At 42.5% G+C, this 16,309-nt stretch overlaps 1 protein-coding gene and 1 non-coding gene across 2 annotated transcripts in view; both read left to right on the top strand.

The window, feature by feature from the left end:
* Positions 1–16,309, top strand: part of LOC126260599 (dopamine receptor 2) — a gene marked incomplete at its 5' end in the record, with an annotated part of 764,332 nt that overhangs the window by 215,398 nt on the left and 532,625 nt on the right. The window lies entirely within an intron of this gene.
* Positions 13,226–13,300, top strand: Trnas-cga (transfer RNA serine (anticodon CGA)). The gene has a single exon. It is a non-coding gene; the product is annotated as a tRNA-Ser (tRNA).

The following is a 16,309-nucleotide window of genomic DNA, read 5'->3' as shown; positions in this document are numbered from 1 at the left end:
CTGCAGTTTAGCTTCCTCACAGCTCAATTTTTATAACGACATATCTCCTGAAGTATATGGCCTACAGTCATTTATTTTTTATGTACATTCGGTGGTGTATATGAATACTATCTGCAAAATGTGTTGGAGATACTAGTAAGGAAGAAATAAAGTAAAACTTATCGTCTGATTGTTTTGCTGCATGAACAGCGAACAGTATTAGCTGAACTTATTTCTTTTCATCATTTTGAGAGGGGTGACAGCTAGAAGAAGTTTCGTAAGGGTTTGAAATTATGTGTAATGTTTGTTGCAAATCACTTATGGTTCTCATTCTCAGATACCCGATTAATATAATCTGGCTGTTTGCGTGTCGCGAGCTACGATAATTTTCATCCCCCCCCCCCCCTTTGAGAGGAAGGTGGTTATTATCTCCACATTGATTGTGCCTACCGGTGTGGCCGAGCGGTTCTAGGCGCTTCAGTCTGGAACTGAGTGACCGCTACGGTCGCAGGTTCGAATCCTGCCTCGGGCATGGGTGTGTGTTATGTCCTTAGGTTAGTTAGGTTTAAGTAGTTCTAAGTTCTAGGGAATTGATGACCACAGCTGTTAAGTCCCATAGTGCTCAGAGCCATTTGAACCATTCCACATTGATTGTTTCCAGACAAAAAAATGGTTCAAATGGCTCTGAGCACTATGGGACTTAACTGCTGTGGTCATCAGTCCCCTAGAACTTAGAACTACTTAAACCTAACTAACCTAAGGACATCACACACATCCATGCCCGAGGCAGGGTTCGAACCTGCGACCGCAGCAGTCACGCGGTTCCAGACTGTAGCGTCTAGAAACGCACGGCCACTTCGACCGGCCATTTCCAGACAATAAGACTTATGTGTGCCATGTCTGGTTGAAATCGATGCAGTGGTTTAGGAGAAGGTGTGAACATGCATACGTACATATACAAACACAAACACGTTTATAGTTTGCATCGATACACCAGGCACTACCAGTGCGTGACTGGTATGACAACCAACTACTTTGAAGGAACTTCAGATGGACAGCAGCAGGTATTCAATCATTGCTGCTTCAAGAAACAACAACATCGCATTGGCCTGGTACCGTTTTCCTCTCAGTGCAAGTGGTGAAGAGGAAGATACACACCAAGTGCTCTACTGTGGGAAATATTTAACTTACCTCTCCTCTGCCAAAACGCACTGTATTATTGTGAATTTAACAATAAGGCGTGTGAGAATTATACTGAGATACCTATTTAACAAGACCTGTTGAAAGAGTGTATATGAATAGAATTTAAGACGGCGTGTAGGTAAAGCTATTCATGTTATACTGAGCACATAACTCACTAATTTTTGCGAAATCGGTTATCACTTCAGTGCAGTAACCTAGGTATCATATACAACACTGAAAAATCAAGAAAAACCTACGTTCAGTGTTTGTTGGCCCGAAGTTAGCTTTCTTTAAATGTAAACTGTTATCATTTCTATTAGATCTGTGATTAATGACATTAGAAAAAATTCTTCATATATCAGCCCACAAGAAGAACGCTTATCTCACAAAATGTCATTGTCTTACGACCATCTGTTGTTGCAGATTGTCATACGCTTTGTCACGATGTTTATGATTAGAATGCGTCAAATTACGTCGCAAATTATCTGATATTCGAAACCTAAATTTCCGCTTATACTTGACGGTTCGTTCGTACTATAGTTCTGTTAATTATACTATTAATCAAATGGTTCAAATGGCTCTGAGCACTATGGGACTTAACATCTGAGGTCATATGTCCACTAGAACTTAGAACTACTTAAACCTAACTAACCTAAGGACGTCACACACATCCATGCCCGAGGGAGGATTCGAACCTGCGACCATAGCGGTCGCGCGATTCCAGACTGAAGCGCCTAGAACCGCTCGTCCACACCGGTCGGCTATACTATTAATTATTCCTAGTATACTATATTAGGTACAATTGAAAGAACAATCCCAACTAATTTGAATTTCATACTCGTAATGAGAATAGAGTAGCATGGAGAGCTGCATCAAACCAGTCTCTGGACTGAAGAACACAACAACAACTGGTAATTAACGCATACAGAGTTACACGTTTAATTTTGTTCATCAGCATACATTATCTGAGTTCCCATTTAGCTATCTTACTGTGAGATGACTTACTCCTGTATTGTAGTAGATTTTGTTGCAGTCTTACGTCTAGCGATGCAAACATAACGGTTTCTCCATGATAATTAATTATTTTCATCGGCCCATTATCACCACGCCCAAAGATTTACTTTCTCTTACATTTAATTATTAAGTTAACATTGTACAGGACATCTTTAGAATACATATCTAGAATACATCTATTTTATTCCGCATTAGACTACAAGTCACCGTATCACTTTCCATGACACGGCGTAACCCGACCGGTGCTTGTTTAGCTATTTTTCTAACATATCGTCTGCACGACTGGCTAGCATTATCAGAGGTTCACCCTCCACTGCCACGACATCAGGTATAGCGTCAAACAAACCTCGACTGAAGAATACGGAACAGCAGCCAAGAAGCTATACGTCAACGAGTGCCCACGAAAAGCTCAACAACGTTGGCATCATTACTCTTTTTTCTCTGCCGTAGTCACTATCTACATGAGCTGCAAACTCAATTTAGCAACCTTCATGCGAACTTGACTTGCTCTAGACCACGTTTTAAATGTTCACATACTGAAATACATAGTAATATATGATAAAGAAATAGCCATCGTTTTCAAATATCCATCGTAATTAGGAATGAAAAACATAAATAGTTTAAACCCGCGGTGCTACAAATCATGATTTTATTAAGGTAATTCAGATTCAAGTACCGCCTTACTTCGTAATCCGCCAAAGAACCTGGAGAAAATTACATCTCACTTCAGGAGAAACAAGAGCAACGATGAATGTACCGAAAAAAAAAAAAGCCAAGAAGGAATTGTGCGATATAAATCTACGTCTATTTAAATTTCGCACCACTCGCGTCAGAGTGGCGCTAGTAGCTCCGCTATGAGGATGCAAATCAGGTTTGTTTTAAATACACACTGCAACGGTCGTGAGCGTTAGCTACCTTTGAGACTGAACGTGGCGAGTTGATGTTAGTGAAGAAGGCCTTCAGGGCGACGAAGACGCCATTATCAACACCTCACTGAGTTTGAACGATGTCTTGTAATAGGGCTACGAAACCTGAATGTTCCTTTTACAATAATTTTAGAAGTCTTGAAAGGAATGTAGCCACTGTATATGATGGCTCGCATGCGGTGGTCACGAGAATATAGGCTAGCAAGATGATGGGCTCCGGACGGCCATGTGGCGTTACCAATAAGGAAGGCCATCGCTATCGGTGTATGGCACTGGTGCATCTTCAGCAGCACTTTGAGTAGCAGTTGTCACAATGACGTGTTCATATCTGTTACTTCAACGACAGTTCCGAGCCAGACGCGCTGTAGCATGCATTTTGCTGACCCCAAACCACCGCCATTAGCGACTTCAGTGGTATCATATCAAGCGAGAGCTCACTGGACGGCATGGTGGGGGTCGTGTTTTAGGATGAAAGCTGTTTCTGTATCTCTGTCAGTGATGGCCGTGTGTTGGTTAGAAGGAGGCCAGTTGAGGGCCTACAACCATCCTGTTTGTGTGCTAGACATAATGGATCCGCGCCTTGAGTTGTATTCTGAGGTGCAAGTTCGAAGAACAGCTGGAGCACTCTCTTCCTTATTCCACGCAGCTTGACGCCAAATCTGTACATCAATCATGAGATTTGACCTTCTGTGCTGCCATTTATAGAACAGCGTTCCAGGAGGTGTTTTCCAACAAGATAGCGCTCGTCCACATACCGTAACTCAACATAAAATAAGAGAAAGCAGGATCCGCACAGAAAAAATTTAAGTGCTCGTTTTCCTCGCGCGCAGTTGGCGAGTGGAACGGTAGAGAGAATCTATTGTGAATTGCAGAGTAATCACGTAGATGTAGTGTAAAACGTGCTCTACACAGTGTCGACGTGTTGCCTTGGTCAGGTCGATCACTATGTTTGTCTCCAATCCAGCACATGCCGGACACTACGCGACGACAACACCAGCTTCATCCACAAACAGCGTTAACCGTCCCAGTATTGACCAACCGAGTGCAATAAGCATGGATCTCTATTCCACAAACTAACATAGGGCACGTACGCGGCATAATTCATGAAGGTTTGCATGCTTTCTTTCAACATTCTGGTGGTTACACCAGTTATTAATGTACCAGGATTTCACATTTGCAATGGCTTACTTCGTGATCCAGCAATGTTAATCACATAAATATGTTACCGAGATAAACGTATTCAGAAATTTCGTTACTCTACGTTAATTATTTGCGTTATTTTTGTGTCAGTGTCCATGACCTCTTCGTGTTGTTTTCTGAATATACTAGACGATTACAAAATTCTGGGTATTAATTGTACAGCAAAAATAGTGTTCGCATTTTTTTGAGCCACTAACATATTATTCTTTGGTCAAAATGAACATACAGAGTAGATGAGATAATTTCACTGACATTTATATCAACAAAGGACTTTGAAATCAAATTATTTAAGTTTGAGAAAAGACAGTATAAGAAATGTAAAGTCGCTTAGATGGCGAAGACCACAAGCTAGTGTACGACAAGAACAGGACACAAAATCATCTGTAGCTCTCCTTTAAATACACATTCTGGCATTCACCTTCAAGGATTTAGCAAACCAAGACAAATGTAACAATAGATGACAGAACAGTGATCTCAAACCTCTTAATCCAGCAAAGGAATCGAGTGTTTAAATCACAGGGTTAACTCGCTCGTACGTTTCAGGATGGTACTTAAAATTACAAATGGTTAAAATGGCTCTGAGCAATATGGGACTTAACATCGCAGGTCATCAGTCCCCTAGAACTTAGAACTACTTAAACCTAACTAACCTAAAGGCATCACTCACATACATGCCCGAGGCAGGATTCGAACCTGCGACGGTAGCGGTCGCGTGGTTCCAGACTGAAGCGCCTAGAACCGCTCGGCCACCAGCGGCCAGCACCTAAAATTACAGACCAAGTGGTATGCTACTAAACAAAAGCAGCAGGAGCGGCACGCAGTACGTTAGAAGTTATTTTTAATTTTTTGTTGAGATATTGTACCCAAAGAGAAGAAATTGTACCCAAAGAGAATAAATAATTAAAAAACTCAGTGTAATTGCACAAGGTCTAAAATACCGAATAGCAGTAACCATAATCAATTCAGTCAGCCAAGAAGATATTAGGCCACAAATGCCTTTAGATGTCAGAATATGCGGAAGGCAGAGAATGTCGAATTTGGTGAATATGGTGAATGCTATAACAATTTTAACTTCAAATTCCAATGTTTTCCCGCTGCCGAAGCATATCTGTGAGGCGGTTAGCGTTTTACTTTGTGTACGTGGTATAGATGATTTGGCTAGTATTTGTCATTCATTATTCTATTATCTGCAAATTCATGCTTATGAAGACTCCTTTTTGAAGCTCATTTTTGTGTTAGGTCATCGGTTTATGTTAGGATTTGGCTTCCTGTTCCGTTTGTAGTGTGAAGTGGTTATATGCCTCGTCCACAATAGCAAACTGAGCATAAAATCAGTTGACTTCTTTTTTAGACTCTAGGGTAGTTTTCTCATTGCTAATCACTCAAGGGAAAAGGAGCGTGTTCTTACTAATGTGTGTTTCTTCCATCAGTTTTTTCACTAGTTTTAATCGCTTTACTCGAACGTCATATTTTGAATTTTCCTGATTTATTTTTCTGTCATTCCGGAGGAATCACGTTTTCATTCAACCATTTGCATTCATTTAACAGATGTTGAAAGTGGAGAATAAGCATTCATTGAGCTTATACCAATTTGAAAAGATAATTAAATGGTGACCCTAGCTGCAAACAGGTGTTGATATACTTCATTGGGGACACGTTGAAAATGTGTGCCCCGACTTGGACTCGAACCCGGATCTCCTGCTTACATGGCAGACGCTCTATCCATCTGAGCCACCGAGGGTGCATAGGATAGAGCACCTGCATTGACTTATCCCTTGCTTGCTCTCCGTGAGACCCACATTCCCAACATTTCCACACCACTACATCCGTAGTGCGCCTAATAGATGTTTTCCCATCATAATCATTACTCGTGGCAGATTAATCTACCAAGTCCCGTACGAGTTCGGGCATAGCGTGTGCGTTCGCACAAGAAGGTCAATGACCGGGAGGCCATATTTTAACTATATACACATATTTTCAACATGTCCCCAGTGAAGTATACCAACGCCTGTTGGCAGGTAGGGTCTCCATTTAATTATCATTTCATTCTAGCGAAGCTGCATGGTTATCAAAAGTAACTGTTCTTTCGGGAACAGATACTACCTTCATATATTATACCAATTTCCTTCGGAGATAAATCAGTGAGAACCAAGAATTCTGCCGGCCTGAGTGGCCGAGCGGTTCTAGGCGCTACAGTCTGCAGCCGAGTGACCGCTACGGTCGCCGGTTCAAATCCTGCTTCGGGCATGGATGTGTGTGATATCCTTAGGTTAGTTAGGTTTAATTAGTTCTAAGTTCTAGGCGACTGATGACCTCAGAAGTCGCATAGTGCTCCGAGCCATTTTGAACCAAGAATTCTATGCAGCCCCGGTATATCAGTTTTACTCTTTTCCGTGAAATCTCCACAAAACGACTACACAAAGATGCTGCATACATAAATATTTCGCAGAAGTCGAATTGACCAATTACGCCAACGTTGCAAAAGAAATTCATAAATGCCAACGGCGTCTCCAGGCACTGATGTTTTCACTTTGCACCTATTGCTTGTCTTAACATGAAACGTAAATCACACCGTGTCATATGTGACAACCATAGTTAATTTTCTCGTAAATCAAAAGCATGTTAATGATGAGTAACATTGGCGTCATTAGCTCTTAGAATGTTGTCAGCTAATTATGAAAATATTCGGGGTACGGAAGGTATTTCAGTGCTACAAAGTCTCACTCGAAACTGGTGAGGAGAAAGAGTGCTTATGTTTAATACAGTCAGTGCCGGGAGGAGTTAGTTAACATATCGTGACTACGAGGAAATAAGCTGAATAATTGAGGTCCGCGGTATTTGTCTTCTGAGAACGCGGACGCAGGCGTCCCAGGCAGTTGACAGATCGAGACCTCCGCCCACCTTGCAGCAAAGTAATAGGAAGGCGGGTGATTATTCGGTGGTCGCGGGTCACGCGACTGCGTCACGCGACGTTAAGGCGGCGAGGCGCGGCGCGGCGGCCCTGCCGGTGCCAGACTGCGAGCACGGCGGCAGGCGCCCAGCACGTCGCGTCGCCGCTTCCGGGAAGCTGGCGGCAGCGCACGTCGTTCCAGCACACATGCGTCTCTATGCCACGTCGCTGAAGCGGTAACTGGCGACCAAGAGGCAAAAACACGCTCACTGCACTATCATTACCGATGAGAGAAATACTGCATTCAAATTTCCAGAGAGTCTCTACTAAGAATCATCAGTAGCATATTCTCTGGTTTTTAAACAGACATTTGCAATTTCGTTTTTGTATTGTGCAGCTGGAGTCATCACCCACAGCAAAAAAGAGGTGTAATCAAAAGTTTAGTGGACAGGGCAAAACGGATTTGTACGGCGGAACATCTGCATACGGAACTCAATCATCTGAAACAGGCCTTCGAAAAGAATGGGTACTCAAACAAAGAAATTAATAGAGTTTTAAGACCTAATTACATCAGGCCAAAGGACAAAGATGGTACTCAGCAATGGAATAAACACGGTGTCTTTACCTTTCATTAATAAAGTTACAGATCGAATCGGCAAAATCTTGTTGAAACATAAAGTGAAACCGGTATTCAAACCTACCAGAAATATAGGACAAGTACTTCGTTCTGTTAAAGATAGAAGGCCACCATTATCATCTAGCGGTGTGTATAAAATTCCGTGTACTTGTGGCAAAGTCTACATTGGTACTACGAAAAGAAGTGTCAATACGAGGGTAAAGGAGCATAAAACTCTTTGCCGACTGGGAAAAATAGATAAATCGGCCGTTGCGGAACATGCACTTCAGTCAGGTGACCATGTAGTTAAGTTTTCTGAAACTACAGTTTTAAGTGCTACCACGAACTATTATCCACGACTGTATAGGGAGGCTATTGAAATTTATAAACAATAAGATAATTTTAATAGAAAAGAACAGGCCTTTAAATTAAGTGAGATATGGACAGTGGCGTTACAGAATCGATAAGTGATTTTTATCTATGACGGACTATTATCGATAGTTACATTTTATCTTTGACTAGTTTTATCTCTGATATTATGTGCAAGCTAGACCACGCCCCCTTTCCTCGGTATTTAGGCCGCTCTCCGACGCCCGACTAGTCAGTCGGCAGGACTCAGCAGGCCCAGCCATACCTCTGAAGATGTCCAACGTAGTATTGGACGAAACGTTAGGAATAGAAGAATTCCATGGACCACGGCAATATAACCCGGAAGAATTATCAACAACAAACAAACAATGCTCCTCATCTCTTCCTTGTGATGCCCACGGAAAGCGTCGGTTCGTTTCCCGTAAAAATAAAACATAAAAAATAAAAAATAATTAAAAGCCGAATCTTACGTGCCCATTTGATACAACACTTGTTTTTGCTGAATCCATTTACACAATTCAAAAATAAACTTGCAAATATCTGTTGAAACATCAGATAAAATGTTCCTAACGACTCTTAGGAGAGATACCGAATATATGTTACATTTATATCTACACTCCGTTTTGGCGTTTGGCGAAGGCTAATTTTGCGTACCATCAGTTTCTCCCTTTCAGTCGGGAATTGTTCGCGGGAGTAAAAGGTGTTGAAATGCCTCCGTTTTTGTCCTACAGTCTCTCTAATTTTACCTTTTTGATCGTTTCGCGAGATTACGCAGAAGGAAGCAGCGTACTGGCTGACTCTTCTACAGTCACGGAATTTTATCAGTAAAGCACACCACAGTGTCACTCTCCTCTTATCATTTAATTTGTCACCGGAGCATCACCGTGACGCTTTCGCGCTTATGAAAGAATCTACGACGAAACGCGCTGCTCTACTTTATATATTCTCTGTTTCCTCTATCAGTAATGCCTGGTGCTGATCTCAGACGGACGAGAAATACTCAATCGTGTGATTATAAAATAACGCATATTTCCGTAATACGATACATTTACTTATGTTCGTGGTCAACTACCAGCCCCTGCTTGCGATACGTCGGTTCTCTGTAAGTCTTCTTAAACTTAGCTACGATTTGCCACTATTATGACTGCTCTATATGCTGCATTTCTGTATATTATCCTATTGGCGATACCTAATTTAATCCGGTGTATAGAAATGGAAGAATAGCCCCAGGTGATATAAGTTTCATACTCGTAATTAATAATATATAGTGTTCATTTTAACTGAAGACATTGAGATATTTCAAAAACTATACATCGGATCAAACAAGATATAATTCCGATTTCTTGGTGTCGTAGAAGGACATTCAACGATACCCCACCCTGTGCGTGGGTAGACTCATAATCTAAGACAAGGATTTCTGGTCAGATGAGAACAGGATAATATCAACAACAGCAGATGATGGTATGACGGAAGTAGGACTCGTTGTAAACAGGAAGGTAGGACCGAGAGCGCGTACTGTGAACACTTCAGTGATATGGTTATTCTCATCACAATCGACACAGACCATCACCGACAACGATCGTTCTGGTATACATATCAATATATGTATATGTATATGTATATGTATATGAAGAGACAGAGAAAGTGAACGAGAATATTGAACGGGTAAATCAGTACGTAAATGCCATTATAGCGGAAGGATTAGAAGAACGCGTTACGGGAGAATATGAGCTTGGTACTAGAAATGAGAGAGGATAAGTTCTAATAGAATTTTTCAATAAATTACAGCTGGTAATAGTCAATACTCTGGTCAAGAATCACAAGAGGAAGAGGTATACTTGGAAAATGGGTAGATATCACTTAAATTACGCCATGGTCAGGTGAGATTCCGAAATCAGATAGTGGATTGTTAGGCGTTCCCAGGATAAAAGATCGATTCCACAATGAAACGCAGAGGAGAGAGTAGTATAAGTACATTGATGGCCTCTAGGAGGGGGAAGACGTGTCTGATGACGTGACTGAAAAATATATATGAGTCGATATAGAAGAGGTAGGGAATGCAGTATTAGAATCAGAATTTAAAAGGGCTTCGGACGATTTAATATCGAATAAGGCAGAAGAGGTAAATAAATTACCATCAGAGATTAAAATATAATTACAGGAAGTCACAACAAAACGACTACACACGTGGGCGTTTGAAAAAGTGAGTCTATGGATATACCATCTGAATTATGGAAAAACATCATCCACACTATTCCGAAGACTGAAAAAGACAAAATGGGCGAGATTTATTAGTCAATCACCTTAACAGCTGATCCATCCAAGTCACTAGTAAGAATAATATACAGAGGAATGGAAAAGAAAATTAAGGATGTGTTAGATGACCATCAGTCTGGCTTTAGGAAAGGTGAGAGCACCTGAGAGGGAATTCCAACGTAGCCGTTGATAATGAAAACAAGACTCAAGAATCTGGAAAAGGCGTTCAGCACTGTAAAACTCTGCAAGATGTTCGAGATACTGGGAAAAATATGGGTAAACTATAGGGAAAGACGGCCAATAAGAATCAAGACGGAACAATAAAAGTGGAAAACCAAGAACAAATTGCTCAGATTAAAGAGGTTGTAACACAAGGAAGTAGTCTTACGCCCCTACTGTTCAATCAATAGATTGAAGAAACTACGACGTAAATAAAAGAGAGGTTCAAGAGGGGAATTAAAATTCAAGAAGAAATTATATCAGTGATAAGATTCGCTGATAACATTTTTGACCTGAGTGAGGTGAAGAAGAATTACAGGATCTGCTGGATGCAATGAACATTCTAATGAAAACTGAATATGGAGAGAGAGTAAATCGAAGAAATACAAAAGTAATGAGAAGCAGCAGGAATGAGAACAGCGAGAAATTTGACCTGGGAATTGCGGATCACGAACTGGACGAAGTTATAGAATTATGCTATCTAGGTAGCGAAACAATCCATGAGAAACCGCGCAAGGACATAAAAAGCAGACTACCAGTGCCTGAAAGGGACCGAGCGGGGTGGCGCAGTGGTTAGACACTGGACTCGCATTCGGGAGGACGACGGTTCAATCCCGCGTCCGGCCATCCTGATTTAGGTTTTCCGTGATTTCCCTAAATCGCTCCAGGCAAATGCCGGGATGGTTCCTCTGCAAGGGCACGGCCGACTTCCTTCCCCATCCTTCCCTAATCCGATGAGACCGATGACCACGCTGTCTGGTCTCTTTCCCCAAACCAACCAACCAACCTGAAAGGGAATTACTGGCCATTAAAAGTCTATTAGTAAGAAACATAAGCGTTAATTTGAGGAAGAAATTCCTGAGAATATACGTTTTGAGCACAGCAATGTACGATAGTAAAAATGGGCTGTGAGAAACTGGAACAGAAAAGAATCGAAGCATTTGAGATATGGCGGTTCAGAAGAACGTTGAAAATCAGTTGGACTGAAAAGGTAAGAAATGAGGAGGTTCTCCGCAGAATCAGCGAGGAAGGAATATATGGAAAACATTGATAAGGAGAAGGGACAGGTTGGTAGGACCTGTATTATGTCAAGGAATACTGTCTATGGCACTAGTGGGAGCTGCAGAGGGCAAAAACTGTAGAGAAAGACAGAGATTTTATTACATCCAGCAGATAATTGAGGACGTAGGCTGCAAGTGCTACTCTCAGAGGGAAATTTGTGGCGACCCGCATCAAACATCAAACCAGTCAGAAAACTTATGACAAAAAAAAAAAAAAGAAAGGAAATGGTACTGAACACTTATAACCATGGTTGGACTAGGACTTTCATGTGTCTATATGTGTACATTCAAGAAACAAATGTAACAAATATCAATAGATTTAGCTTCGTTGTAAAACGTAAACAATATTTTCTTTAGAACGTGGTTCACAGTATCACCTCTTTAAGGATATTCGCTTCCGGCTGAAACACCTCCTATTGATATTCAGCCAGGAAGGCAAGTTTCTGTTTGAACCCAGTCCCCGAAGTGCGTAGCAGGTGAGCGCGCTTCCACGGTCTACTGGAGATGTTGGCTCTCCGGCGGGTGGCGGCATTCGCGCGACACAGCCCACGCTGCTGGCGCTCCCCGGAGCAGAAGGCGCGCAGAATTCCGCGGCTGGCGCCAACTTGCCGGCTGCGCAATCAGCGCGGGCGCCGCCACTGTGCCGGCACCGCCGCGCTGTTATTACCGCAGCGCTCTGCCGTGGCGGCGGCATTCTCAGGCGCTCTGTGCCACAGTAGCGAGTTTGTACATCACAAAAGCTCAAGTTCTGCGCTGTCGGCCGACATACTCAGTACGTACCGAATAGTGGTAGGGTAACAATACGGGCATAATGAAACATGTTAAGCACACACCACACTGCTAAAATAGTGTTAGACAAATGGAAAAATTCAAAAGCCCTCTAGAGGTACTACAGGTACTACATATATAAGTTCTAAACTGACATTTATTATATCCCATAGCTAATGTTTCTAGATTCATGAAGTATTGCTCCTTATCGTAAAGAATATCTGCCGCGCGGGATTAGCCGAGCGGTCAAGGGCGCTGCAGTCATAGACTGTGCGGCTGGTCCCGGCGGAGGTTCGAGTCCTCCCTCGGGTATGGGTGTGTGTGTTTGTCCTTAAGATAATTTATGTTAAGTAGTGTGTAAGCTTAGGGACTGATGACCTTAGCAGTTAAGTCTCATAAGATTTCACACACATTTGAACATTTGAAAGAATCCAGAATGAGATTTTCACTCTGCAGCGGAGTGTTCGCTGATATGAAACTTCCTGGGAGATTAAAACTGTGTGCCCGACCGAGACTCGAACTCGGGACCTTTGCCTTTCGCGGGCAAGTGCTCTACCATCTGAGCTACCGAAGCACGACTCACGCCCGGTACTCACAGCTTTACTTCTGCCAGTATCCGTCTCCTACCTTCCAAACTTTACAGAAGCTCTCCTTCTGCAAGGTTCGCAGGAGAGCTTCTGTAAAGTTTGGAAGGTAGGGGACGGATACTGGCAGAAGTAAAGCTGTGAGTACCGGGCGTGAGTCGTGCTTCGGTAGCTCAGATGGTAGAGCACTTGCCCTCGAAAGGCAAAGGTCCCGAGTTCGAGTCTCGGTCGGGCACACAGTTTTAATCTGCCAGGAAGTTTCATTTGAAAGAATATCTTGCAGTTGACAGAGAAAACAGAACGGATGAAACTATACGGTAACAGGAGAAAAATAAAGGTTCTAGAAAAAGAGCCGTTTGCGAACGTGAGGTTACCACCCGCCACTGATTTCACTATGAAATAGTGTCCTACTCTGTATGTACTTGAAGCGTAATTGGGCCCAAATGTTACCCATGGTCAGTGGTTCAGGAATATGGTAACCATATGACGGGGAATCGACAACACATTTTGATGCTGATGTAAGGCGACATCTAACGCACTCATGATGTGAAAGATGGATGAACTGAGCAGGGTCTATACCTTTGGACTCCAAGACAACTTGACGTCATTCATCTGGATTTTTCCGGCTGAAGCCTTCTTAAAATTGTACAGAACCCTTCGACACTGCAGAGGAACTGCGGCAGCGATTTCTACAGTCCCGTGAAGACTTAGGAGATTTGTGACTTTTGAAAGAATTTGTAACTCAGTGCAAAGAGAAGTTCAGTATTGCATCGAAATGCGAGGACGACACGTAAATACGCCCTTTAACAGGCAAGAGAGGACAAGACATTGTAAAATGTAATGTGACGAAAGACAGACCAAGAGTTACGTTTATGGCCAGTTACAAGGAAACTTAACCGAAAATCTTACATTTCGAATACATTTGTACTAGTTAGAACAATATTTCGTACTAAGATCGGTGGTTGATCGTAGCCATACGATCACAATCGTCTAGTAAACAGCTCACTTGGGGATCGGTTTTCACTGGAAACTATTAGGGAACTTCCCAGTACTGCACCGGCTACATACAACAGTGTATGTTTACAGCTATCTGCCGTGTGAAAGGAGACAATGCCTAACATGTCGATTCTGATAAGAACAGACCTATCACTGAACTGACAGCAGTAACACACACTCCACTCTACCTTCCTTCTCATAACGGATCCTACTCCTGTTATACGATTTTCTACTGCTGCTGGTATTACCCTATACTCATATGACTAGAAATCCTTGTCTTCTTTCCATTTCACTTCACTGACTCCTAAGACGCGCTGGATTAGCCGAGCGGTCTAGGACGATGCCGTCATGGACTGCGCGGCTGGTTCCGGCGGACGTTCGAGTCCTCCCTCGGGCATGGGTGTGTGTGTGTTTGTCCTTAGGATAATTAAGGTTAAGTAGCGTGTAAGCTGATGGACTGATGACCTTAGCAGTTAAGTCCCATAAGATTTCACACACATTTGAACATTTTTCTTTTGTCTCCTAATATCTCTAGACTGAGCCTTTGCATTTCGCTTTTCCGATTTTCTACCTCATTCAAACTTCTAATATGCTACTCACCGACTGGAAGAACGTTACCCTTTTGTTGGTTTTTCAGTCTTTTCCTCATGTGACCTCCACTTTGGCAGGCCCCTCCCAGAGATCCGAATGGGTGACTATTCCGGATTCTTTTGCCAATGGGGAGATCTTCATGACACTTTTTCAATTACGGGCCACGTGTCGTTTCGATAGACGTTACGTGTCTTTAATGCAGTGGTTTCCATTGCCTTCTGCATCGTCATGCCGTTGATCATTGCTGATTCTTCCGCCTTTATGGGCAGTTACTAACCCCAAGGGCAAAAGAGTGCCCTGAATCTCGGTCTGCTCCTCCGCCCTCTTTCACAAGACCGTTGACAGAATAAGGGTCACTTCTTATGCCGGAACTCTTCTGTTGCTAATGCTGATTATTAGTTAAAATTTAAGCGGTAGCGGGTTTTAAACCCGGAATTGGGGACTTATGATTACTAATCAAAGACGATACTCCCTTTTTTTATTTTCCTTTTTTCCTTAGACGTCTTCCACTTCAGGCGTCGGCCGCTGTCCCCCATACTACCCCCAAGTACCTATGTAACCAAAAAAACAAAAACAAAGCTATTACTTCCACTACTTTTGCCCAAAAAGCTAACTACAACGGCTATTTGCTACCACTTTAGGCTCTGCCCACGAACAAAAATAAAGAACGCCTCTGAACGTTTTACTAAAAAAAAGAAAAGGATAAAGTCTGTTTTAGACCAAACCTGTGAAGACACACAGGTTACGGGCCATGGCTCGTGATAAAGTGCTCCATCCCGCATGGTGGATTTATGTAGTTCAAATTCATCCCCTCTCGTATACTGGGGAAGAAAGAGTAGACTCGCATTTCCTAATCAGTTGTGTCCCATTCTGTCTGCCATATATCAATTCTCCACTTGTTTCATTTCCGTCTGTCGATTATGTCTGTCAGTTATTTCTCTTATTTTGTCACGTCTTTCCCTCTTCAGTCAGTATGCAGCTGCTCTGTGACGAATTGTAATGTCTATACGGAAATCTCTCAGCACCACGCACAGTGCCTCAACCGAGGTCGAGTTGAACGTCACTAGATTCTGAGTAGGACACACCTCTGGCCGCGCCTCACAAAGGTTTTATGCATACCTAAGCATAATCGATGTGGTCACGCACTAGCCAAAAAACAAGTTATTGACTGAAAGAGAACTGCGTAATATGTCATTGTCTGAGGGAATAGTCTGTATCTTACAGTGTTCAGTCTTGCAAGTTTATGCATCGGTTTCGTCGCTTTGTTAATTGTCAGTCTGGAATGTTCGTTAAAGTGTAAATGTTTGTCAATATAAATGCCAAGGTATTTTCTCACAGCTTTCCTTTTTATAGAAGAAGGTGAACAGTTTTGTTTGTTGCTATTGTGAGTTAGCTGTTCGTGCACCATTCACCGATGAACGCAAGGATCCACGTGGCATTATTCTACAACTGGGACCTGGAGTTTGTAGATACCATAACGCAGGTCAGCAGCGTACGTAACAACCCCGTTAACCCGGTCGTTGTTTTCTAGTGCATTCAGTAGTACCAGCTATGTTCATTAGGATTGCTTATTACGTAATTGTCGTGTATTGTCTGAGTCAGTTCTATGGCCCTCTTTACTGCGTCGTCGATGGATTTATGTGGAACGAGATTGATGT

Source organism: Schistocerca nitens, chromosome 5 (genome assembly GCF_023898315.1).
Source record: "Schistocerca nitens isolate TAMUIC-IGC-003100 chromosome 5, iqSchNite1.1, whole genome shotgun sequence".
Taxonomy (NCBI): domain Eukaryota; kingdom Metazoa; phylum Arthropoda; class Insecta; order Orthoptera; family Acrididae; genus Schistocerca; species Schistocerca nitens.
This window is presented reverse-complemented; position numbering and strand designations above follow the sequence as displayed.